This window comes from Bombina bombina, chromosome 9 (genome assembly GCF_027579735.1).
Source record: "Bombina bombina isolate aBomBom1 chromosome 9, aBomBom1.pri, whole genome shotgun sequence".
Taxonomy (NCBI): domain Eukaryota; kingdom Metazoa; phylum Chordata; class Amphibia; order Anura; family Bombinatoridae; genus Bombina; species Bombina bombina.
Window position 1 is genome coordinate 217,383,580 of NC_069507.1, and position 27,179 is coordinate 217,410,758.

A 27,179-nucleotide genomic window follows, 5' to 3' on the forward strand; every position below is an offset into this window, starting at 1 on the left:
ACATTATTAAATTGTCTGCACCTGCATTCCTGCCTATCTGCATTATTATACTGCCTGTGCCTGCTTGCCTGCCTATCTGCATTATTATACTGCCTGTGCCTGCTTGCCTGCCTATCTGCATTATTATACTGCCTGTGCCTGCTTGCCTGCCTATCTGCATTATTATACTGCCTGTGCCTGCTTGCCTGCCTATCTGCATTATTATACTGTCTGTGCCTGCTTGCCTGCCTATCTGCATTATTATACTGCCTGTGTCTGTTTGCTTCCTATCTGCGTTATTATACTGTCTGTGCCTACTTGCCTGCCTATCTGCATTATTACACTGTCTGTGTCTGCTTGCTTGCCTATCTGCATTATTATACTGTCTGTGCCTACTTGCCTGACTATCTGCATTATTATACTGCCTGTGCCTGCTTGCCTGCCTATCTGCATTATTATACTGTCTGTGCCTGCTTGCCTGCCTATTTCTATAATTATACTGTCTGTGCCTTGTTGCCTATCTGCATCATTATACTGTCTGTGCCTTGTTGCATGCCTATCTGCATTATTATATTGTCTGTGCCTGCTGGCATGCCTATCTGCATTATTATACTGCCTGTGCCTGCTTGCCTGCCTATCTGCATTATTATACTGCCTGTGCCTGCTTGCCTGCCTATCTGCATTATTATACTGTCTGTGCCTGTTTGCCTGCCTATCTGCATTATTTTACTGCCTGTGCCTGCTTGCCTGCCTATTTCTATAATTATACTGTCTGTGCCTTGTTGCCTATCTGCATCATTATACTGTCTGTGCTTTGTTGCATGCCTATCTGCATTATTATATTGTCTGTGCCTGCTGGCATGCCTTTCTGCCTTATTATACCACCTCTGGCTGCTTGCCTTGGCTATCTGCAATATTATTCTTTGTTAAACCAAATGATAGTTTATACCCGTACTTTCTCACTGATTCAATATATACATATTAAAAACAATACATTACATTAAAATTATACATAATGAAGACTCTGAAGTGGATGATATCTTAATTTATTCTTTTGTAAAATTATTCATTTCATTTTGTTTGATGTTTAACATAGATTATGTCATCATCTATCTATAATCAAAGAACACTTGTCTTAATGACTGAGCAATAGTAGTTATCACCATCTTGCAAAACCAAATATTTGTATTTAAATTTTAATGAAAAAAAATTGGTATTGCACCTTTAAATTTTGAAAGAAATCAACTATGATGCTCTCTCCATAGAAAACCTTGACTATAAGTGAATGGATAAATATATTTTTTTAATTTAAATAATGATTACTTAATAGCTGTACTCATAGATTTTGATAAGTTGACATGTCTATACTTCAAACTGACTAATTAAGTAAAGGTCAATATATAACTTTACATCACTGATTTTGTTCATGCCATAAAGTTGTTCTGTTTTCACTGTGTGTATCCAACAGATCTCACATTTACTTAATGCTGCAAACCTATCTCCACCTCTAAGACCCAGGGTAACACATTCTATGCCTTGGAAACTGAAAGCATTAAGCTGTGTTCCATGCTTAGCAAAATGTTTCGCCACTGGAGTTTTTGGTGTTTCAGCCTCCAAGGATAGCAAATGTTCCCTAATCCAGTCCTTTAATAATCTGGAGGTAAGACCTACATATTGCATTTTACAAATATTGCAACTTATTAAATATACAACATAAGTTGAGTTGCAGTTTATGCGATCATGTATCTTATACTTATTATTTGTTTGTGTGGATACAAAGGAATCTCCAACTTTCGCAAAACTGCAACTTTTGCAGGGATTACCGCCACATTTAAAGAACCCTTTTTTTACTGTGAGCCAATTCCTCTTAGATTTTCCTTTGGTAACATTTTCCCCAAAGTTCTTCCGGACCATATCTCCAATAGTTTTTTATCTCTTTGGGACAAAGTTACACATTCTGGAAATATTTTTCAGATCTAAATCCCTTTCCAATATGGGCAATCTTTTTTGTATTATGTTGCAGATTTCCCTATAATTTCTACTAAAGTTTTGATAAAGTTAATGCCACCTTTTTTGAAACCTTTAGTCTTCTTCTTGTTCTCTTTCAATAAGGAATCCCTTTTCATATTTGAAATTTCAACTGACATTTCTTTCAACCTCATTGGATCATATCCTCTCTCTTGTAATATTTCTGGTAGCAGATTTGCATGTTCCCAATAGTTATCAAGTGTGGTGCAGTTCCTTCTCAACCTTATATATTGTCCTTTTGGTATTCCTTTTTTAGATGATAAGGATGGGATGAGTCTGCCCTAAGAATTGTGTTCCCTGAAAATTCTTTCCTATAGACCTCAGATATAACCAAATTGTCTGTATGGCTGAGTCTGACATCCAAATAAGGGATAGAATCCGCTGAGGAATTGAATGTAAATTTCAAATTTCCTCTGTTGTCATTTAGATGTCGTACAAAGTCACCCAGACTGTCTTTATCACCCAAAAGATTGCCCATACTGGAAAGGGATTTAGATCTGAAAAATATTTCCAGAATGTGTAACTTTCTCCCAAAGAGATAAAAAACTATTGGAGATATGGTCCGGAAGAACTTTGGGGAAAATGTTACCAAAGGAAAATCTAAGAGGAATTGGCTCACAGTAAAAAAAGGGTTCTTTAAATGTGGCGGTAATCCCTGCAAAAGTTGCAGTTTTGCGAAAGTTGGAGATTCCTTTGTATCCACACAAACAAATAATAAGTATAAGATACATGATCGCATAAACTGCAACTCAACTTTTGTTGTATATTTAATAAGTTGCAATATTTGTAAAATGCAATATGTAGGTCTTACCTCCAGATTATTAAAGGACTGGATTAGGGAACATTTGCTATCCTTGGAGGCTGAAACACCAAAAACTCCAGTGGCGAAACATTTTGCTAAGCATGGAACACAGCTTAATGCTTTCAGTTTCCAAGGCATAGAATGTGTTACCCTGGGTCTTAGAGGTGGAGATAGGTTTGCAGCATTAAGTAAATGTGAGATCTGTTGGATACACACAGTGAAAACAGAACAACTTTATGGCATGAACAAAATCAGTGATGTAAAGTTATATATTGACCTTTACTTAATTAGTCAGTTTGAAGTATAGACATGTCAACTTATCAAAATCTATGAGTACAGCTATTAAGTAATCATTATATAAATTAAAAATATATATTTATCCATTCACTTATAGTCAAGGTTTTCTATGGAGAGAGCATCATAGTTGATTACTTTTTTTTTTTTTTTTTAAATATATTTTTTTTATTGAGGTTTTGAAAGTAATACAACAAAAGCGAAATGCCATGAAATATAGATATCATCTTGTACAACAAACAGATATAAATGGATTACATCAAGAGCAATACATTAAATCTAAATGGCTAGATAACTGGAACCTCTATTTTATATTGGAATAAATTCTGAAATGAGTTCCTCCATGAAAACAAAGGGTTACTTTTGAACCCAACAAAGCTGATGAACACAGAGAGGAAATTAGCATTGAGAGTGGTCACTTTTGGACCTAGTATTTAAGAAAGTAAGATGGGAAAGTCAGCAGGCCATTGCTGCTTTAGAGAGGTGAAAAGGGAGGGGGGAAGAAAAGATAAGAAGAAGGAAAGAACAGGAGAAATTGGGGGGGGGAGGTTGGGCTCCTATTAGAGATGCGTGTTATCGGAGGCTAAGGGAATATGAAGTGAGGTAGGGGGTTAATGAAGCCCACTAAGGAGAGACATTATGAAGACTAATGGCTCATGCTGGGTCTGAGGCTAAGGGTATCTGTGTTGTCTGTGTGGGGACTAGCAAAGTGCAATTATTAGTTATTAAGTGAAACCAGAGCATGAACCAATATCTTGTTAAACTATGCTAAAGGCAACTCTGGAGGGAATACCCAATATCTAATATGGAGGTTATAGTCAGTGACAGGGGGTTCTCTAAGATAGGGTATGTGAGGGAGTTTTTTATTAAAATATACCTTTCTTTTTTTTTCTTTTTTTTTTTTTTTCCCTTTTATAATTAGCTCTGAAATAGGAGACAACTAGTGAGGAAGCTTATGCAGTGAGCATGAGAGGAATTCTAAAGCTAATCCTTGTCTGCAGAATAATAGTTTGTATCTTCATGTTAGTTTATTTAAGTATCATAGCTTCAAAGACAAGGGTAAAGTCATAGTCATCATAACATGGTTTCTATAAACATAGTAAGGGTTCCATCCAACACTGTTTTTACATCAAAGATTCAGAATTCTTTTCAATTACAGTACAATATTTTAGTTTAATAATATGTTGTAGTTAATATGAGAGGGGCATAACAATCCTATCTATAAAACTAAAACATCACTATCTCACATGAACTAGGAATAAGCTAACAGTGCAGTAATAGAGCGTCCCAACAATGTTACAGTCTACAAAATAATAGAGAGCCTTATAACAAAAATCTCAACTATGCATTCATTCTCAAATTTCTGAGCCTACAACCCACAAAGAGAGATCATGTAAACAGGAAACAGCCATTAGTGAACAAACTAAAGCCCAGAGTTTTATATGTGTAAATAGTGGCGTTTAACCTATTCTAGAGTTTGAGTGAGTAGATTAGAATAATGTCAAAGTGATAATGTGGTTCTATAACACTTCTAGAACCTATATTTATGTCGCTGGGTAGGTGACAAAGTCCTGGTTGAAGTAGTCTGCTGACCTATGTTCCATCTCCCACAAAGGCAAGACCAGTGCAGTGGCCAGCTTCCATATTACTCCCTGGGTCCCAAATCGACCTCCTTGACACAGACAGGGGAGAGAGGATCGGCTTTTTTGCAGGCAGGGCCTGGGAGTGAAAACTATGTGTCTGGTGGAGTCTCCCGTACCAGGTGGTGGCTTTGGTGGGCTGCTGTGGTATGTCACACCAGCACTTAACACAATGAGGGGTAGTTTGGACTGTGGTGCTTTCGCTAGAAAACTTGCTGTCCATAGCCTTGTGGACTGAAATATGCCCTAAATATGTTGCGCTCCCTTTAACGCCAGGCTCTGCTGCCGCAATATATAGAGCTCCAGCAGACACCTTGTAGAAGGGTCTGCTGGCCGTCTGCCGTAAACTGTGTACCTTTTGTAATCCACAGTGCTGTATCTGTGACCACTCTGGGTGTCCTGCAGAGTGCTGTTCTTATCCTGTGGATATGTAGAAAGGCTGTGAGGCACTGTTTCGCTTTCCGACACCTGTCTGGTCTGCCATTTCCAAGCTGGGGATTCCTGTATCTATCAGGTCAGTCTGGCAATCTTTTTCTGAAGCTCGGGGTGGGTCTTCCATCAGTTGCGCCGAGTGCGGTTTTCCCAAACCGGCTACTTCTACCACCTCCTCTAATAGCACTGTATGTTGAAGTGGGTTCATAGCGGCCCTCAATTCTGCGACAAGCACTTGCTGATGCGAGTCTAGAGAGCGCATAAGTTCTTGCAGCGCTGAGAGTATTTGTTCCTCCATTGAGAAATTGAGGTGACAGTGATAGCGTAGGGGCTGTATCTGTGTCAGAAGAGAAAATGCATAGATATCCCCAGGGATGTTGGCCTACCTCGAGTTGCGGTCTCAGCAAGTAGTAGGCCTTTGGACAGTTATTGCGGGGATTGTCATGTACCGATGTATCAGTTCATGCAGCCTCTGTTCTAATGTATATTAGGAGCAAGATAAAGGAATAAATTGATGCCAAACGTACCCTAAATTTATATATTAGTGATCAAACATAAGGAGCTCAGTTATGGTACGTCTGGCTTCTTCGGCTGCTAGCTCCGCCCCCCATAGTTGATTACTTTTTAAAATTTAAAGGTGCAATACCAATTTTTTTCATTAAAATTTATATACAAATATTTGGTTTTGCAAGATGGTGATAACTACTATTGCTCAGTCATTAAGACAAGTGTTCTTTGATTATAGATAGATGATGACATAATCTCTGTTAAACATCAAACAAAATGAAATGAATAATTTTACAAAAGAATGAATTAAGATATCATCCACTTCAGAGTCTTCATTATATATAATTTTAATATAATGTATTGTTTTAAATATGTATATATTGAATCAGTGAGAGAGTACGGGTATAAACTATCATGCCAACTCCTCATTGTTAAATAGTTTTGTCTGTCAAGTGTTAATCAGTTCTGATGAAACGCTGCTCAGGCGTGAAACGCGTCAGATGTGGACGCTGAGTACTGTGTGTGCTGTGCCTTTGTTAAACTTTTTAACCATGAGGATTAAATAAAGGATTTTTTTTTTAACTTTTTGAAGTTTAGTCATCATACTCCCCTTCTTTCTACTGTGCATGCTGTTTCCTGTAAAGTTCTGAAAATTGTTCGAGAGGGTGTGAGGGAGAACCCCTTACAGCACAAGTGAAAGTCGCAAACCGGTAGGACGATACCGGCAAGGAGGAGGAAGACGCACACGGAAGTGTCTACACGCTATAGGTGTGTGCACAGTATCACTGACGGATACTCATGAAACGGATTTAAAGGCAACTCAGAGAAGTGGTGAGTGTTCCTGACTGTGTGGAGACATGAGCTGTAAGTCGTTACCTCTGTAACATATTGTGTATTGTTTCATTGGACACAAAGATATAAAGCTATTGAGGAATTGGGCTTACATCACAAGGAATAGCTGAATGGTCATACATGCACTTGTTGCCAGCACAAACTGTACACAAATTCACATCAGCTCATAAACCCACCCACAGCACTGATATCACTGTTTTATTTGCTAGAAGTGTTATATTACTGTCTGTGCCTGATTGCCTATCTGCATTATTATACTGTCTGTGTCTGCTTGCCAGACTTTCTCTATTATTACATGCTTGTGCCTCCTTGCCTACCTATCTGAAATACTATCCTGTCTGTGGCTGCTTGCCTGCATATTTCTATAATTATACTGTCGGTGCCTTGTTGCCTATCTGCATTATTATACTGTCTTTGCCTGCTGACATGCCTATCTGCCTTATTATACTGCCTCTGGCTGCTTGCCTTGGCTAGCTGCAATATTAAACTGTCTGTACCTGTTTGCCTGCCTATCTGCATTATTATACTGTCTATGCCTGCTTGCTGTCAATCTGCTTTATTATACTGTCTGTTCTTGCTTGCCTCTCTTTCTGCATTTTTAGAATGTCATGTCTGCTTGCCTGCTTATCTGCATTATTATACAGTCTGTGCCTGCTTGCCTGCCTATCTGCATTATTACACTGTCTGTGCCTGCTTGCCTGCCTATCTGCATTATTATACTGCCTGTGCCTGCTTGCCTGCCTATCTGCATTATTACACTGTCTGTGCCTGCTTGCCTGCCTATCTGCATTATTATACTGTCTGCATCTGGTTGCCTGCCTATCTGCATTATTACACTGTCTGTGCCTGCTTGCCTGCCTATCTGCATTATTATACAGTCTGTGCCTGCTTGCCTGCCTATCTGCATTATTACACTGTCTGTGCCTGCTTGCATGCCTATCTGCATTATTATACTGCCTGTGCCTGCTTGCCTGCCTATCTGCATTATTACACTGTCTGTTCCTGCTTGCCTGCCTATCTGCATTATTATACTGTCTGCATGTGGTTGCCTGCCTATCTGCATTATTACACTGTCTGTGCCTGCTTGCCTGCCTATCTGCATTATTATACAGTCTGTGCCTGCTTGCCTGCCTATCTGCATTATTACACTGTCTGTGCCTGCTTGCCTGCCTATCTGCATTATTATACTGCCTGTGCCTGCTTGCCTGCCTATCTGCATTATTACACTGTCTGTGCCTGCTTGCCTGCCTATCTGCATTATTATACTGTCTGTGCCTGCTTGTCTGCCTATCTGCATTATTACACTGTCTGTGCCTGCTTGCCTGCCTATCTGCATTATTATACAGTCTGTGCCTGCTTGCCTGCCTATCTGCATTATTACACTGTCTGTGCCTGCTTGCCTGCCTATCTGCATTATTATACTGCCTGTGCCTGCTTGCCTGCCTATCTGCATTATTACACTGTCTGTGCCTGCTTGCCTGCCTATCTGCATTATTATACTGTCTGTGCCTGCTTGTCTGCCTATCTGCATTATTACACTGTCTGTGCCTGCTTGCCTGCCTATCTGCATTACTATGCTGTCTGTGCCTGCTTGCCTGCCTATCTGCATTATTATACTGTCTGCATCTGGTTGCCTGCCTTTCTGCATTATTATACTGCACGTGCCTGATTGCCAGCCTATCTGCCATATTGTACTGCCTGTGCCTACTTACCTGCCTATCTGCATTATTTTACTATATGTGCCTGCTTGCCTGCCTGTCTGCATTATTATACTGTCTGTGCCTGCTTGCCCACTATCTATATTATCATCTGCCTGTGCCTGCTTGCCTGCCTATCTGCATTAATGTACTGCTTGAGCCTGCTTGCCTGCCTATCTGCCTTATTATACTGCCTTTGCTTGATTACCTGCCTATCTGATTTAGTATACTGCCTGTGACTGCTTGTCTGCCTATTTTCCTTATTATACTGTCTGTGCCTGCTTACGTGCCTATCTGCATTATTATATTGTCTGTGTCTGCCTACCTGCCTATCTGCCTATTTTACTGTCTGTGCCTGCTTACCTGCTTACCTGCCTATCTGCATTATTACACTGCCTTTGCCTGCTTGCCTACCTATCTGCATTATTATACTGTCTGTGCCTGCGTACCTGCCTGTCTGCATTATTATACTGTCTGTGCCTGCTTACCTGCCTGTCTGCATTATTATACTGTATGTGCCTGCTTGTCTGCCTATCTGCATTATTATACTTCCTGTGCCTGCTTGCTTGCCTATCTGCATTATTATACTGTCTGTGCCTGCTTGCTTGCCTATCTGCATTATTATACTGCCTGTGCCTGTTTGCTTGCCTATCTGCATTATTATACTGCTTGTGGGGCCGAAATATCAATCTCCAAATGGAGCTTGATGCCCCTTGTTTCCGGAGAGCATTCAAACTCGCCAGAAACAGAAGAAAACAAAAGTTATGAAGCAGCGGTCTGAGGCCGCGGACAGAAATCAACCCAATCGAATACGATCGGGTTGATTGACACCCCCTGCTAGAGGCCGATTGCCTGCAAATCTGCAGGGGGCGGCATTGCACCAGCAGTTCACAAGAACTGATGGTGCAATGATAGATGCCGACAGCGTATGCTGTCGAGCCTGTTGGCATTTATCGATGGGCAGGGGACATGATACTCTACTTTTTATCATGTCCGCTCGCACATTGATAATTCGGCCCCTGTGTCTGCTTGCGTGCCTATCTGCATTATTGTACTGTCTGAGCCTGCTTGCCTGCCTATCTGCATTATTGTACTGGCTGTGCCTGATTGCCTGCCTATCTGCATTATTGTACTGGCTGTGCCTGCTTGCGTGCCTATTTGCATTATTGTACTGGCTGTGCCTTCTTGCCTGCCTATCTGCATTATTGTACTGTCTGTGCCCGCTTGCGTGCCTATTTGTATTATTGTACTGGCTGTGCCTGATTGCCTGCCTATCTGCATTATTGTACTGTCTGTGCCTGCTTGCCTGTCTGTCTGCATTATTATACTGTCTGTGCTTGCTTGCCTGTCTGTCTGCATTATTATACTGTCTGTGCTTGCTTGCCTGTCTGTCTGCATTATTATACTGTCTGTGCCTGCTTGCTTGTCTATTTGTATTATTATACTGTCTGTACCTGCTTGCATGCCTATCTGCATTATTATACTGTCTGCGCCTGATTGCCTGCCTATCTGCATTATTATACTGTCTGTGCCTGCTTGCCTGTCTGTCTGCATTATTATACTGTCTGTGCTTGCTTGCCTGTCTGTCTGCATTATTATACTGTCTGTGCCTGCTTGCTTGTCTATTTGTATTATTATACTGTTTGTGCCTGCTTGCCTGTCTGTCTGCATTATTATACTGTCTGTGCTTGCTTGCCTGTCTGTCTGCATTATTGTACTGTCTGTGCTTGCTTGGCTGCCTAGCTCTATTATTATTCTGCCTACGCCTGCAAACCTGGTTCAGCTGTCACTATTTATAAACATCTGTGTCCATGTCAGTAAATCTTTTGGGAACAATGGAACTACCTTTAAACCTCATCCATGTTTGTAGGTTCCAAATGTTTATATTATCTGATTAATATTGGAAACATTTCTCAGCTCCCAATATTGCTCACGTTTTACATTTGCTAATACACATCATTCAGAATTAGATCTTTTAATAATATTACTATCAGAGTAAAGAATTTAGCTAATGTTGACTGCTTCAGTCATAGATGACTTTAATTGGAAGAGTGTAATTTCTATTTTAATCATCTACATGTAATAATATCTATTTGCAGTTATAGTAATGACTAATCACAATATCCCCTTTAATCATTTAACTACATGCCCCATGTGTTAGGTACATAGAGTATAGTGAAATAAAATATGAAAAACCAGCAAAGTCCTGTATAGGAGATCTACAATGAGCAACTGTGAAGCTCAAAAAATGTCCAAAACATTGCAGAAAAGGGTAGACTCCAATCCAAGTGTTAAACTTGTATTTCTTACATGGAATAAGATCCAAGCAAACACACAGGTCTCTATTTAACAAAGGTCTTGCGGACCTGATCCGACAGTCCGGATAAGGTCTGCAAGACCTCGCTGAATGCAGAGAGCAATACGCTCTCCGTATTCAGCATTGCACCAGCAGCTCACAAGAGCTGCTGGTGCAACGCCACCCCCTGCAGACTCGCGGCCAATGGGACGCCAGCATGGGGGTGTCAATCAACCCGATCGTACTTGATCGGGTTGATTTCCGGCGGACAGGGTTATGGAGCAGCGGTCTTTGTGACCACTGCTTCATAACTGCTGTTTCTGGCGAGTCTGAAGACTCGCCAGAAACAGGGGCCCACAAGCTCACTACGGAGCTTGTTAAATGGGCGCCACAGTGTATTTGCTTGGAACATATTCCATTCCCTGCTAGCGTCCGTTTGGCTGCGAATCTGCAGGGGGCGGCATTGCACAAGCATTTCTAGTGAAATGCTTGTGCAATGATTAATGTCGACAGCGTATGCTGTCTGCATTTATTTATGTGCAGAGGATATGATCGCTACAGCGGATCATGTCCTTCTGCACATTGATAATTCGGCCCCTTGGATTGGAGATTACCCTTTTCTGCATTGTTATATGGAAACACAGCTAGAAGTAAACTTTTAACACATACAGGTTATCGTATTAGTGTAGTACAATTTGAAAATAAATATAAATATACTGTATGTATTTTTTATATGTAATATTTCAATATTTCAATAACACAATGTAATATTAGTAATTCTTCATGTGTGGTAACCTCACACCATCTTAGGCCTAAAGTACGAACCCTGAAGCGTGTTACGCAAATTTTACATTCCTATATTCTTAAAATAGAATTTTTTTATTATTAAATATATATTTCTATATATATCCGATAATGTTAATGTACAATATATAGCTACACCTATATCTTTAGGAATAGATATACAGGCATAGCTTTATACATAAATATATAGAAACACGGTTGCGATATCAACTTGCGTGTAAACTTTTTACTTTCACCTTATAATATATGCACACAAAACGATTAGTTCTAGCAAATGTTACACTCGAGTGGGAGCACTAAATAGTGCTCCACTTGTAATCTAGTCAATTGTTGAGTGAAGGGTGAGGCCTAAGGTAGTGTAATTAGGAGGGGCCATTTGTGCCCCCACCTACCACTGTGCCAAGTCATCAACAGCTTGCCCAGTATTTTTATGGAGGACATCTGGCAACCCTAACTTCAATACCATAGCACACACCAGGTCCATAGTGCCTGTCTGCCCAGTGCCTACCAGTACCTGCCTGGTGCCTATGTGCATTATAGTGCTATTAGGGAAGAGGAAACAACATAGCACAGGTCCATAGTGTCTGCCTTTCAGAGCTGTACAAATAATTCATAAATAGAAGCTGATCACAAACTTGTGCTCGTTTTCAGTAAATAATGATTTTTGAATGTTATTATACTGTCTGTGCCTGCTTGTCTGCCTATCTACATTATTATACTGTCTGTACCTGCTTGTCTGTCTATCTGCATTATTATACTGTCTGTGCCTTCTTGTCTGCCTATCTGCATTATTATACTGTCTGTGCCTGCTTGTCTGCCTATCTACATTATTATACTGTCTGTACCTGCTTGTCTGTCTATCTGCATTATTATACTGTCTGTGCCTGCTTGCCTGCCTATCTGCATTATTATACTGTCTGTGCCTGCTTGTCTCCCTATCTACATTATTATACTGTCTGTGCCTGCTTGTCTGCCTATCTACATTATTATACTGTCTGTGCCTTCTTGTCTGCCTATCTGCATTATTATACTGTCTGTGCCTGCTTGCCTGCATATCTGCATTATTATACTGTCTGTGCCTGCTTGCGTGCCTATCTCAATTACTACACTGTCTGTGCCTGCTTGCCTGCCTATCTACATTATTATACTGTCTGTACCTGCTTGTTTCCCTATATGCATTATTATACTGTCTGTACCTGCTTGCTTCCCTATCTGCATTATTATACTGTCTGTACCTGCTTGCTTCCCTATCTGCATTATTATACTGTCTGTACCTGCTTGTCTGTCTATCTGCATTATTATACTGTCTGTGCCTGCTTGCCTGCCTATCTGCATTATTATACTGTCTGTGCCTGCTTGTCTGTCTATCTGCATTATTATACTGTCTGTGCCTGCTTGCCTGCCTAACTATATTATTATACTGTCAGTGCCTGCTTGTCTGCCTATCTGCATTATTATACTGTCTGTGCCTGCTTGCGTGCCTATCTGCATTATTGTACTGTCTGTGCCTGCTTGTTTCCCTATATGCATTATTATACTGCCTGTACCTGCTTGTTTCCCTATCTGCATTATTATACTGTCTGTACCTGCTTGTTTCCATATCTGCATTATTATACTGCCTGTACTTGCTTGTTTCCCTATCTGCATTATTATACTGCCTGTACCTGCTTGTTTCCCTATCTGCATTATTATACTTTCTGTACCTGCTTGCTTCCCTATCTGCATTATTATACTGTCTGTACCTGCTTGCTTCCCTATCTGCATTATTATACTGTCTGTACCTGCTTGCTTCCCTATCTGCATTATTATACTGTCTGTGCCTGCTTGCCTGCCTATCTGCATTATTATACTGCCTGTACCTGCTTGTTTTCCTGTATGCATTATTATACTGTCTGTACCTGCTTGTTTCTCTACCTGCATTACTATACTGTCTGTACCTGCTTGTTTCCCTATCTGCATTATTATGCTGTCTGTACCTGCTTGTTTCCCTATCTGCATTACTATACTGTCTGTACCTGCTTGTTTCCCTATCTGCATTATTATACTGCCAGTACCTGCTTGTTTCCCTATCTGCATTATTATACTGCCTGTACCTTCTTGTTTCCCTATCTGCATTATTATACTGCCTGTACCTGCTTGTTTCCCTATCTGCATTATTTTACTGTCTGTACCTGCTTGTTTCCCTATATGCATTGTTATACTGCCTGTACCTACTTGTTTCCCTATCTGCATTATTATACTGCCTGTACCTGCTTGTTTCCCTATCTGCATTATTATACTGTCTGTACCTGCTTGTTTCCCTATATGCATTATTACTTCCTGTACCTGCTTGTTTCCCTATCTGCATTATTATACTGTCTGTACCTGCTTGTTTCCCTATCTGCATTATTATACTGTCTGTACCTGCTTGTTTCCCTATATGCATTGATATACTGCCTGTACCTACTTATTTCCCTATCTGCATTATTATACTGCATGTACCTGCTTGTTTCCCTATCTGCATTATTATACTGTCTGTGCCTGCTTGTTTCCCTATCTGCATTATTATACTGTCTGTACCTGCTTGTTTCCCTATCTGCATTATTATACTGTCTGTACCTGCTTGTTTCCCTATATGCATTGTTATACTGTCTGTACCTGCTTGTTTCCCTATATCTGCATTATTATACTGTCTGTACCTGCTTGTTTCCCTATCTGCATTATTATACTGTCTGTGCCTGCTTGTTTCCCTATCTGCATTATTATACTGTCTGTACCTGCTTGTTTCCCTATCTGCATTATTATACTGTCTGTACCTGCTTGTTTCCCTATATGCATTGTTATACTGCCTGTACCTACTTATTTCCCTATCTGCATTATTATACTGCGTGTACCTGCTTGTTTCCCTATCTGCATTATTATACTGCATGTACCTGCTTGTTTCCCTATCTGCATTATTATACTGTCTGTACCTGCTTGTTTCCCTATCTGCATTATTATACTGTCTGTACCTGCTTGTTTCCCTATATGCATTGTTATACTGCCTGTACCTACTTATTTCCCTATCTGCATTATTATACTGTCTGTACCTGCTTGTTTCCCTATCTGCATTATTATACTGTCTGTACCTGCTTGTTTCCCTATATGCATTGTTATACTGCCTGTACCTACTTATTTCCCTATCTGCATTATTATACTGCCTGTACCTGCTTGTTTCCCTATCTGCATTATTATACTGTCTGTACCTGCTTGTTTCCCTATCTGCATTATTATACTGTCTGTACCTGCTTGTTTCCCTATATGCATTGTTATACTGCCTGTACCTACTTATTTCCCTATATGCATTATTATACTGCCTGTACCTGCTTGTTTCCCTATATGCATTATTATACTGTCTGTGCCTGCTTGTTTCCCTATCTGCATTATTACTGCCTGTACCTGCTTGTTTCCCTATATGCATTACTATACTGCCTGTACCTGCTTGCTTCCCTATATGCATTATTATACTGTATGTGCCTGCTTGTTTCCCTATCTGCATTATTACTGCCTGTACCTGCTTGCTTCCCTACCTGCATTATAATACTGCCTGTACCTGCTTGCTTCCCTATCTGCATTATTATACTGTCTGTGCCTGCTTGCCTGCATATCTGCATTATTATACTGTCTGTGCCTGCTTGCCTGCCTATCTGCATTATTATACTGTCTGTACCTGCTTGTTTCCCTATATGCATTATTACTGCCTGTACCTGCTTGTTTCCCTATCTGCATTATTATACTGTCTGTACTTGCTTGTTTCCCTATCTGCATTATTATACTGTCTGTACCTGCTTGTTTCCCTATCTGCATTATTATACTGCCTGTACCTACTTATTTCCCTATCTGCATTATTACTGCCTGTACCTGCTTGTTTCCCTATATGCATTACTATACTGCCTGTACCTGCTTGTTTCCCTATCTGCATTATTATACTGCCTGTACCTGCTTGTTTCCCTATATGCATTACTATACTGCCTGTACCTGCTTGTTTCCCTAAATGCATTATTATACTGCCTGTACCTACTTATTTCCCTATATGCATTATTATACTCTCTGTGCCTGTTTGTTTCCCTATCTGCATTATTACTGCCTGTACCTGCTTGTTTCCCTATATGCATTATTATACTGCCTGTACCTGCTTGCTTCCCTATATGCATTATTATACTGTCTGTGCCTGCTTGTTTCCCTATCTGCATTATTACTGCCTGTACCTGCCTGCTTCCCTACCTGCATTATTATACTGCCTGTACCTGCTTGCTTCCCTATCTGCATTATTATACTGCCTGTACCTGCTTGCTTCTCTATCTGCATTATTATGCTAAATGTACCTGCTTGCTTCCCTATATGCATTGTTATACTGCCTGTACCTACTTGTTTCCCTATCTGCATTATTATACTGCCTGTACCTGCTTGTTTCCCTATATGCATTACTATACTGCCTGTACCTGCTTGCTTCCCTATCTGCATTATTATACTGCCTGTACCTGCTTGCTTCTCTATCTGCATTATTATGCTAAATGTACCTGCTTGCTTCCCTATCTGCATTATTATACTGCCTGTACCTGCTTGCTTCTCTATCTGAATTATTATGCTAAATGTGCCTGCTTGCCTGCCTATCTGCAAGTTTTTGCTGTATGTCATATCCCACCTGTTACAAATCTCACAGCCTCCCAATAAATCTTCAGGGCTTCCAAGCGTTGAACATTAAAGCGACAGTGTACCGTACAATCTTCCTCCCATTTAGGGCTAGATTACTGTCGGAGCGCAATTTAGCACTCCCGCTGGAGCATTAACTTCATTAGTGGTTAACTTTTTGCGTGAGAAGAGTTGGTATTACAAGCTAAAAGTAAGAATTTGTGGTTGCACGAGACGCGCGCAAAAAAATAACCAGAGGATATTGTGTTCTTGATATCACATTCACCCCATTAAATTCCATGGATCAGCGCTGTTGAAAAAAACTAGCTCCAATCACAATAAACCACCTACCCTAATTACAACTAAACTGCCACATTCGCCTACTCTTTTAAACCCACTACGCTATTATCCCTTAAACTACCACTGCACCAATCACAATAAACTCCCTACACTATTAACCCTTAAAACACTACTACCCCATTGCAATAAACTCCCTACAATATTAACCCCTAAACCGCCAGAATCCATCACAATAACCTCACTACACTAGTAACCCCTAAACTGCCACTATCACCATAACAATAAACTCCCTGCACTGTTAACCCCTAATCTGCCATTACCCCAGTGCAATAACCTCATACACTATTAACCCCTAAACTGCCCTTACCCCACCGCATTAACCCCCTACTCTACTTAAATCATAAAATGCCACTAACCCCACCTCAGTAAACCCCTACTCTATGCACCCTCTAACAGCTAACCCCCGTTATAAAAATAAAAAAAAAGAGAAAAAAAAATAACATTTCCAAAATTAAAACCCCCAACCAGTAAAAGTCTTACCCAAAGAAAAAGCCCAATAAAAACCCTGTAATAAGACTAAAATAACCTCCACAATCTTTAAAGAAACCTTATCTAAAAATCACCCTGAAAATGGCATTTGTTGTGCAGTGCCCTCGTATAAGTAATTACAGCTCTTTTGTGAAAATACCTTATCGTAAAAAAAACTAATAGAAAAAACACCCTGAAAGTAATTTTAGCACTTTTGCATAAACCCCCCATACTAAACCATATACCCCCAACAAAAAACCTTAGACTAAACCCCAAATTATGTATTCACCATCTTGAATCCAGCTCCTTTGGGGCAGCAGTGGGTCCATGGCATCTGTGGACCTCTTGTGGTGGTCCCCTGGAGGTCCTCGAACCTCTTGGGTGGTCCTCTTCTTTCTTCCACCCGATCTGCCTTCATGCTTTCACTGCATCACACTGAAGATTAAATGAAAGGTTCCCCCTTATATAGGAGTGCCCTTGCTGATTTTTTAATTCTAATTAATATCAACCAATAGAATGAAAGCCCTTTCAATTGGCTGATTGGAATTAGAATAAAAAAGTCAGCCAAAAGAAATGCAAGGGCACAATCTTCAGTGTGCTGTGGTAACAGAAGAGGGATCGAGTCGAAGAAAAGAAGAGGAATCAGGAGTGCCGCCAGGGGACAACGGCAAGAGGACTCAAGATGGTGAGTACAAAATTTAGTTACTGAAATCAAATATTATCTCAGACATAGATAGTATAAAGAAGCATTTGTGTTTATACAGAGTGATAAGACAATTAGAACATTACCGGCTATGTATGACAAAGACATTTTATCTATAGCCCACTAAAATTCCTTGATGATCTGCTTCTGCATTTAAATGTCACTAAATAAAAATCAAGCAGAATCACCTAGATTTAATATGTTATTTGAACCGCAAGTACTGTTATCAGAAAAAATACTTTGTGTATATATATATATATATATCACCATGTTGAAATTCTGTATTATTGAGTACAGTATTCCTTTAATGCATAATGAGTTAACGACCAAGGATGTACCCTGCACGTCCTTGGTCTGGAAAGCAGCTGGAAGCGATTTCCGGTTCCTGCTTTCTGGTTATTGCAAGGATGCCTCGATATCGAGGCATCCTGCAATAACATTTTTTAGCCATCCGGTGCAGAGAGAGCCACTCTGTGGCACTCTCTGCACTGGACATCGGCGGCTATATTCGTTGGTGGGTGGGAGCCGGTGTGGGTGGCCATCGATGGCCCTGGTGATGTGGAGGGGGGTGGGATAGTGGGCGAGGATGGCTGGGGGCACGCACGGACGCGCGCGTGCATTGGAGGGCGGAGATGGGCACGTGCACAGGGAGGGAGCGGGTGGGAACCGCTACACTACAGAAAAATATATATTAAAAGTGTGAAAAAGTGGGGGATATAAGTGTAAAAAAATACATCAGTCAGGGGGTGGGGGTTGGTCTGTGGGGGGGGAAGCTACACTACAGAAAAAAACAGACAAAAAAAAAATTTTTTTTTGCAAACTGGGTACTGGCAGACAACTGCCAGTACCCAAGATGGCCCCCAATAAGGCAGAGGGGGAGGGTTAGAGAGCTGTTTTGGGGGGATCAGGGAGGTTGGGGGCTAATGGGGGATCCTACACCGCAGCATATGTAAATATGCTAAAAAAAATTATTTTTTATTTAAAAAAAAAAAAAAAAAAAAAACTTTTATTTTAGTACTGGCAGACTTTCTGCCAGTACTTAAGATGGCAGGGACAATTGTGGGGTGGGGGAGGGAAGGGAGCTGTTTGGGAGGCATCAGGGGCTGGGATATGTCAGGTGGGAGGCTGATCTCTACACTAAAGCTAAAATTAACCCTGCAAGCTCCCTACAAATTACCTAATTAACCCCTTCACTGCTAGCCATAATACACGTGTGATGCGCAGCAGCATTTAGTGGCCTTCTAATTACCAAAAAGCTACGCCAAAGTCATATATGTCTGCTATTTCTGAATTAAGGGGATCCCAGAGAAGCATTTACAACCATTTGTGCCATAATTGCACAAGCTGTTTGTAAATAATTTCAGTGAGAAACCTAAAATTGTGAAAAATTTGGCGTTTTTTTTAATTTGATCACATTTGGCGGTGAAATGGTGTCATGAAATATACCAAAATGGGCCTAGATCAATACTTGGGGTTGTCTACTACACTACACTAAAGCTAAAATTAACCCTAGAAGCTCCCTACATGCTTCCTAATTAACCCCTTCACTGCTGGGCATGATACACGTGTGGTGTGCGGTGGCATTTAGCAGCCTTCTAATTACCAAAAAGCAAAGCCAAAGCCATATACGTCTGCTATTTATGAACAAAGGGGATCCCAGATAAGCATTTACAACCATTTATGCTATAATTGCATAAGTTGTTTGTAAATAATTTCAGTGAGAAACCTAAAGTTTGTGAAAAAATTTGTGAAAAAGTGAACACATTTTTTTATTTGATCACATTTGGCGGTGAAATGGTGGCATGAAATATACCAAAATTGGACTAGATCAATACTTTGGGATGTCTTCTAAAAAAAATATATATACATGTCAATGGATATTCAGGGATTCCTGAAAGATATCAGTGTTCCAATGTAACTAGCGCTAATTTTGAAAAAAAGTGGTTTGGAAATAGCAAAGTGCTACTTGTATTTATGGCCCTATAACTTGCAAAAAAAAAAAAAGAACATGTAAACATTGGGTATTTTTAAACTCAGTACAAAATTTACAAACTATTTAGCATATGGTGTTTTTTGGTGGTTGTAGATGTGTAACAGATTTTGGGGGTCAAAGTTAGAAAAAGTGTGTTTTTTCCATTTTTTCCTCATATTTTATAATTTTTTTTAGAGTAAATTATAAGAAATGATGAAAATAATGGTATCTTTTGAAAGTCCATTTAATGGCGAGAAAAACGGTATATAATATGTGTGGGTACAGTAAATGAGTAAGAGGAAAATTACAGCTAAACACAAACACCGCAAAAATGTAAAAATAGCATTGGTCCCAAACGGACAGAAAATGGAAAAGTGATGTGGTCATTAAGGGGTTAATAAATAGGCCCCTTGGATGTACAATTATTCCCACTACATTCCAAAGGCATATTAGTGAAAATAACTTTTTTTTATCAGGGGTGCCATTACTCAATTCACCTTGTTCCCTTATTTTATATGTTTTTGTTATCCCATTTTTAATAAACTATTCAAAGTTATATTTTATTCAATTTTCTTCTATATTTTCTGCCTGAATAGTCAGGGCATAGAGTGCTAAACTGCATTCTTTGGTGGATTTCTTTATCCACAACCTCAATTAAATTTTGCTAGAGCAAAGCACCACTCCCAAGTACATAGAACAATAAAGAAGTATTAAGCAACACAAATAATTAATATTATTACAATTAGGAGATTTCCCATTGTAGTGCCATTGTTTATCTGTTTTTTTGTAAATCACAAATCCCCTTTAATCATTTGACTACTTGCCCTCTGTGCATAGAATATATTATTATGTTTACCTGATGGTCCAGCAGTAGACTGTTCTGTAGTTTGCTGGGCATCACCTGCAATTGTGAGAAGTAAATATTATTATATTCTGTTAGTGAGTAACGTAACAGTCAGATATTAAAGGGATATTATCGTTTTTTCTTTGTTGCATTTTAAAGGGATATGAAACCCAAAAAATTTATTTTGTGATTCAGACAGAGCATAGAATTTAAAAAAGTATCCAAGTTACTTCTATTATAAAAAATGCTTTGTTCCTATGGTATTGTTTGTTGAAGAGATTCCTAGGTAGCATCTGGAGCAGTACATAGCAGGAAATAGCGCTGCCCTCTAGTGCTCTTACAAATGGATAACATTCTTGCTAAACTGCTGCTATATAGTGTTCCAGACACATGCACACTCCTGAGTTTACATCCCTGCTTTTCAACAAAAGATACCAAAAGAATGAAGGAAAATTGATAATAGAAGTAAATTAAAAAGTTGTTTTAAATTGCTGCTCTATCTGAATCATGAAATGAAGATTTTGGGTTTCATGTCCTGCACCTTGTGGATCTATTTCAGTACATATATGGGGTTTCTTGCTTGTTTTTATTTGTGTTTATTTACCCATATGCAAGTTTAACATGGGAGAATGTGCTTGTCTGCCGCACAGGAATTCTAGTATCTAACATTACCGGCTCTGTACGACAAACACATTTTGTCTATAGCCCACTGACGAGCGTTACAGTTCCCTGATGTTCTGCATTTAAATGTCACTAAATAAGAATCAAGAAGAATCACCTTTATTTAACCCCTTGGCCTCTATTTATCAAGCTCCGTAAGGTGTTTGATGACCCCTGTTTCTGGCGAGTCTTCAGGCTCGCCAGAAACAGCAGCTATGAAGCAGCGGTCACAAAGACCGCTGCTACATAACCTGTCCGCCTGCTCTGAGCAGGCGGACAGACATCGCCGGAAATCAACACGATCGAATACGATCAGCTTGATTGACACCCCCCTGTGAGTCTGCAGGGGGCGGTGTTGCACCAGCAGCTCTTGTGAGCTGCTGGTGCAATGCTGAATACGGAGAGCGTATTGCTCTCCGCATTCAGCGAGGTCATGCGGACCTGATCCACAGTGTCGGATCAGGTCCGCAAGACCTTGTTAAATAGAGGCCCTTGAGTGCTAATGATGGCTCTGAGCCATCACAGAGTTTCCCACTCTGGTGCTAATGACGGCTCAGAGCCGTTACTAGCACTCTCCCACCTTGAAGGAGATCTGGGGGCTCCTACCCCGGCAATCGGGCCTGTATAATGACAGGCATCGCCGGGGCATCACGTTTTGCATGGTGACGTCACGCGCAATGACGTGATGACGTCACCGCTCAACTTTATTTATACTTAACAATGTTAAGTATAGGTTCAGGGGGCATGCTGCTTAGAAGCCTGTATCTCAGGCATCTAAGCAGCTACAGACCCCCAAGACCCACCATTGGAAAGGTAATCGCCAACCTTTCTAACAGTGTAAGTCTTCGGGATCTGAAAAAAAAAAAAAAAGTTAAAAAAAATTGTTTAAAAAATAAAAAAATCTTAAAAAATCTTAGCACCCAGGTGGGAAAGTGCTTAGCACTCAAAGGTATGTTCTTTTAACCGCAAGTACTGTTATCAGAAACAAATATTTTATTTATATATCTACAGGAATTGATATCTATTAACCATACATTTGTGCTTTTAGTCAATATTTGTCAAAATTTTTAGAGCCTTTAGGTTTTAATATACAGCCAATGAGAAATTATTCTGTAATAATATTTATTTAATAAAACAATAAGCTCAGGACTACGTAAGAGAAATTCTACTTAACAATTGGTGCAGTAGTCGTGAGAGAGGTAGGATAAGCTATAATAAAAAAAAAAGTATTGGTAAAATTAGACTATTACCACTAGCAAAGATATAACTAAATCTCACTGGGCACAGGGCAAAGGCTGTGGCAGCCCCCTCCCCCCACACAGACACATTACAATAAGTAGGAGCTGAGCCGTCAGTCACATGAAAAAAAGTGCTGCGTCTCTGTGACTGTCATTCATCCACAGTCCCTTGGTTAGTCCGCACCAGAGGATATGCACTTGTGCAGTCTTTCTGTAAAAATATGATGTCAGGTTTTTCTGTTAAGCAGCACTGTAGTGACCATCTTAGAAACCATGCCGCCATATTGTAAAGGCAAATCTTAAACTGTGAGTTCTATTTTGCAATGGACACCCAGACGGGCCAGGCATGATGCAGTTGGAGACTAAGCTCCACCAGGCCTTCCTGTAGTGACACCTCTAATTATTGCAGGGCCAGATGGGCTGCCTAAGGTACCATTGCCTCTGAGACCCCTGTAGTGATGCCCCTGACCACTAGTATCCACCTTTATTTTCAATAAAATATCACTAGAGTCTGCTAAAATATAGGAATTTAGAAGCTAATAAAGTGCTTAGTGGACAATATATGTATACAGTGAGCATGAACAAAGGATAGAGAGCTGTAGTGTATATATATTTCATTATTAAAACGTACCTTTAATATAAGTAGATGGAATAAAGTTGAAGAAGAGAAAAAAAAATGGTTTAATAGTATTAAAAACACACTCAGCTGCACCACTGTCACATTTGTATATGGAGTAATTAAACAAATCCTAAATTAAAGCCGAGTTTTTTATTTTTTTTTACATTTATTTTTTTTATTTATGTTTTCTTTTTATTTTCAATACAGAACAAAATGTGAACAAGCATAGAGATTAACAGTTTACAGTCGCAACTCAACACTGAAATCAAGAAACTATTCATATATTAAGCTCAGCATGTTCAATCATCATATGACACGAGGTATTGTCCTTATCGTGAAGATATACCTTAGTCCAATGTTCAATAGTTTCTTCATCATGTGCTATGGTATTGGAGTTCCTGGGAATAGTAGGTGTTAGAAATTAGAAAAAGTGGAGGAGCCCCTGTTGTCTCAAAGGTAGGACTAATGGTTTCTTTGCCCAAAGAGGGTGTTGGTATAGGAACCTTTTGTCAAAATGCTTTGCATATATATATCAATGAGAGAAAACTTAATCTCAAAGATATCATTTAACATAAATTAGAAAGAGAAAGAAAGAAGTATAGGATGGAAAGAAAGAAACAAGGAAAAGTATAGGGGTAGAGATAGTGGGGCGCTAATGTTGTAGCTGGGTGAGATTTATGCGATAGCGAATGTGAAAGATTCCCATAGGAAGAGTATGTCTTGGTATAGGGAAATTTGACCTAATTTAAGGTAGTATTGTCTCTCCAAGAGAAGGTTCTTGTGAACTAGTGTTACCCATTCTTGGTTGGAGGGTGTCAGTGCCGATTTCCATTTTTTAGGGATTAGCTGGTTTGCAGCATTTAGCATTATTTGAAAAAGGTGCTTTCTTATTTTGCAGTTGATGGCAGGAGGTTGGCATAGTAAAACTAGATCTGGGGTGGGAGCTATGTTAGTGCTTAAGATTCTATTGATGTTATCAAAAATTTGTGACCAGAAAGGTTTTATATGATCGCAGTTCCACCAAATGTGAGTGATGTGCCCTTCCTGAGTGCAGCCTCTCCAGCAGGATGGTGGTGAGTTTTTGTAGATAGATTTCAACCTTGCTGGTGTCAAGTACCATCTCATCATTATTTTGATATTGGTCTCTTTAGCTTGCGCTGAATGTGCTGAGTGTGTTAGGGTATCAAATCTACGTGCCCAGAGTTTGGGGGTAGTGTTCGCCCCCAGCTCTAGGTCCCATCTTTTTGTGTAAGACGGAAGATGTGGGAAAGTCTCATGTATGATTAATTTATGTAGTTTGGAGATTGTTCCGTGCATAGTTTCTGTTGAATGACATATTTGTTCAAAGGGAGTGAGTGGTTGTGTTAAGTCTTTCAAGCATTTGTGTGTGGCTACATAATGTCTAACTTGGTGGAGTCGGAACCAAGAAGATAGAAATGGGTGGTTTAAGGTGTCTAACTGGGTTTTGGTTTTGAGGCTATGGGTCTCATCTGTTAAGAGAAATATAGGGAGGGATTTGATCGGGTTTGTGAGTTGGGGGAAGGATTGGTTAAGTTCCGGTGGGAATTCTGAGTTGTTTAAAATTGTGGTGAGAGGAGAGTACCTAGAAGATATTTTGTTTGGTGGTTTGTTGGTTCAGCTCCAGTCTGACCATGTTTCGTTTGTTATGGAGGAGGATGAGATAACGTATTTGTTGAAATACTCAGGGTTCCAGCATATCTCATCTAATCTCTGTGACAGTGACAGGGTATTTTCTAGTTGTACCCAATTTTTGGGGTTAGGGTCTCCAAGCTTGAACCAGTCAGAAATTCTCTGCAATGAGATAGCAACTTTATAAAAAAGAAAGGTGGGGGACACCCAGGCCTCCTTCTTTGGGAAGTTTATATAGCGTATTTTTATTAATTCTAGGTGGCCTGCGTTTCCAAATATAATCATTTATAATTTTTTGCAGGATGTCTAGATCCTTATGAATGCCTGGGATGGGGATCGTTTGGAGGATATATAAGACTTTTGGTAGCAGAGTCATTTTTGTGGCATGTATCCTACCTAGCCATGAGATATTTTTAGGCAGCCAAGCTGAGATAAGAGTCTTAAACTCTGAAATTAAGCCACCATAGTTTTGCGTGCGGAGGTTTGTTATATTGGGGGTGATACGGATACCTAGGTATTTCAGATATTTTGTTTGTGTTTTTAGGGGGCAGGTTAATTTCAGTTCATCTAGGGATTGGTTGGAAAGATTTATAGGAAGGTATTCAGATTTTGTCACATTAACCGGAAAGTTAGACACAGTCCCATAGAGATCTAGTTCTGAGATAGAAGTTCTGAGAGAGGGGATAGGGTTTGTTAGAGTTAGGAGTATATCGTCTGCGAAAATCGCTAGTTTGTGGGTTTGTTCGCCTACTTCTATCCCTTGAATCTGGTTATTGTGTCTTATTTTAGTAGCCAGCGGCTCTAAGGCTAAGATAAATAGGAGTGGGGATAATGGGCATCCCTGTCTAGATCCGTTTCTGATTTCGAAGGGGTCAGAGAGCGTGCCGTTAATTCTGATTTGAGCTGTCAGGTTGGTATACAAGGCGAATATTTTTTGAATGAAGGAGTCTGGGAAGTTAAATTGCCTCAGAGTTTCTTGAAGAAAAGTCCAGTCAAGTCTGTCAAATGCCTTTTTGGCGTCAGTCGATAGGAAAACAGTCAGGGTTTTGTTTCGCGAGATAAACTCTAAGAGATTAAGGACTTTAACAGTGTTATCTTTGGCCTCTCTATGAGGCACGAAACCTACTTGGTCCTGGTGGATTATTAACGGTAGGATACTATTAAGTCGGGAGGCTAGGATCTTGGCGTAGAGTTTTAGGTCTATATTGAGCAAGGAAATGGGTCTATAGTTGGCTGGTGAGTCGGGGGTTTTACCTGGTTTGGCAATGACAGAGATATTGGCCTGTAGCATACCGTCGGGGAAAGGGTGAGAGTCAGAGATATAATTAAATAAGTCTGTTAAATGGGGAACTAAAAGGTTTGCAAATGTTTTATAATAAGAACCTGTGAAGCCGTCCGGGCCAGGGGCTTTATTTTGTTTTAGTTGCTGTATCGCATCTTTTACTTCTGAGGGGAGGATGGGTTTTTCCAAAAATTCGCTTTGTTTGGGAGTCAGTCGTGTGATCGGGATATTATCGAGGTATTGATGACATAGTTGGCTATGGTTTTGGATGTCCCTATTAGGATATAAATTATAAAGTTTATGGTAAAATGTTTTGAACTCATTTGCTATAGAGTGGGTATCTTCTAGGTGTTTACCTTGCGTTGATTTTAATGAGTGTACATATGTTTTTTGTTGTTGTTTTTTTAAAGCTTTAGCAAGATATTTCCCTGGTTTGTTGCCCTCTCTGTAGAAGTTTTGTTGGAGGTATAGTAATTGTCTTTGTGATTTGATGTGAAGGATGGAATTTAATTTGTCTCTTTTTACTTTGAGTTCTTCTAGAACCGTGTTATCTAGGGGGTTGACCTTGTGGGCGTAGTCTAGATTGGATATCTCGGAAGATAGGCGTTCTATTTCTATTCTGCTTTTCGTTTTGATTTGCGCTTTTGCTTTGATAAATTCTCCCATAATAGTACATTTATGGGCTTCCCAAAGGGTTGTCACCTTCACATCTGGTGTAGTGTTGAGTGCAAAATAATCTTTTATGTAACTTGTAAAAAGCTTGGTCTCGATTGGGTCTAGTAAAATGGAGTCATCAAGTCTCCATTGGAAGGCCCTAAATGGGGCTGATGGCCATCTGATATTGCACGAGACTAAGGAGTGATCTGACCAGGAGGTATGTTTTATCTGCGAATACCTGGAATGGGAGAGGAGCATATGGTCCACAAAAATGTAATCTAACCTAGAGTAATTACGTTTCGGATGGGAGAAAAAGGTGTAATCATGTTTTTGGGGGTTAAAATATCTCCAAACGTCGTGTAAACCTAGGGTCTTGAGTTTCCGCCATATCCTAGGTAGATTTGGGGTTTTGGTTCTAGATTCTGGATTTGAGCAATCAACCGTGGGGTCTAGGGGGAAATTGAAGTCCCCCGCGACAATAAGGGAGCCTTTCACTTCTTTCATAACTAGATCGGAGATCGTGTTTATAAAAATGTCTTGTCTAGAGTTAGGGGCGCACACGTTAATTAGGGTTACTGGTTTACCATATAATAAGCCTTTTAGGCAGATATATCTACCTTCTTTATCCGAGATACATTGTGTTTTGGTAAAAGGTAAGGATTTGTGGAGCAGAATACTGACTCCATTGACTTTCTTGTTAGGATGTGTGCTGTGGTAATGCTGAGGATACTGCGGGGAAAAGTAT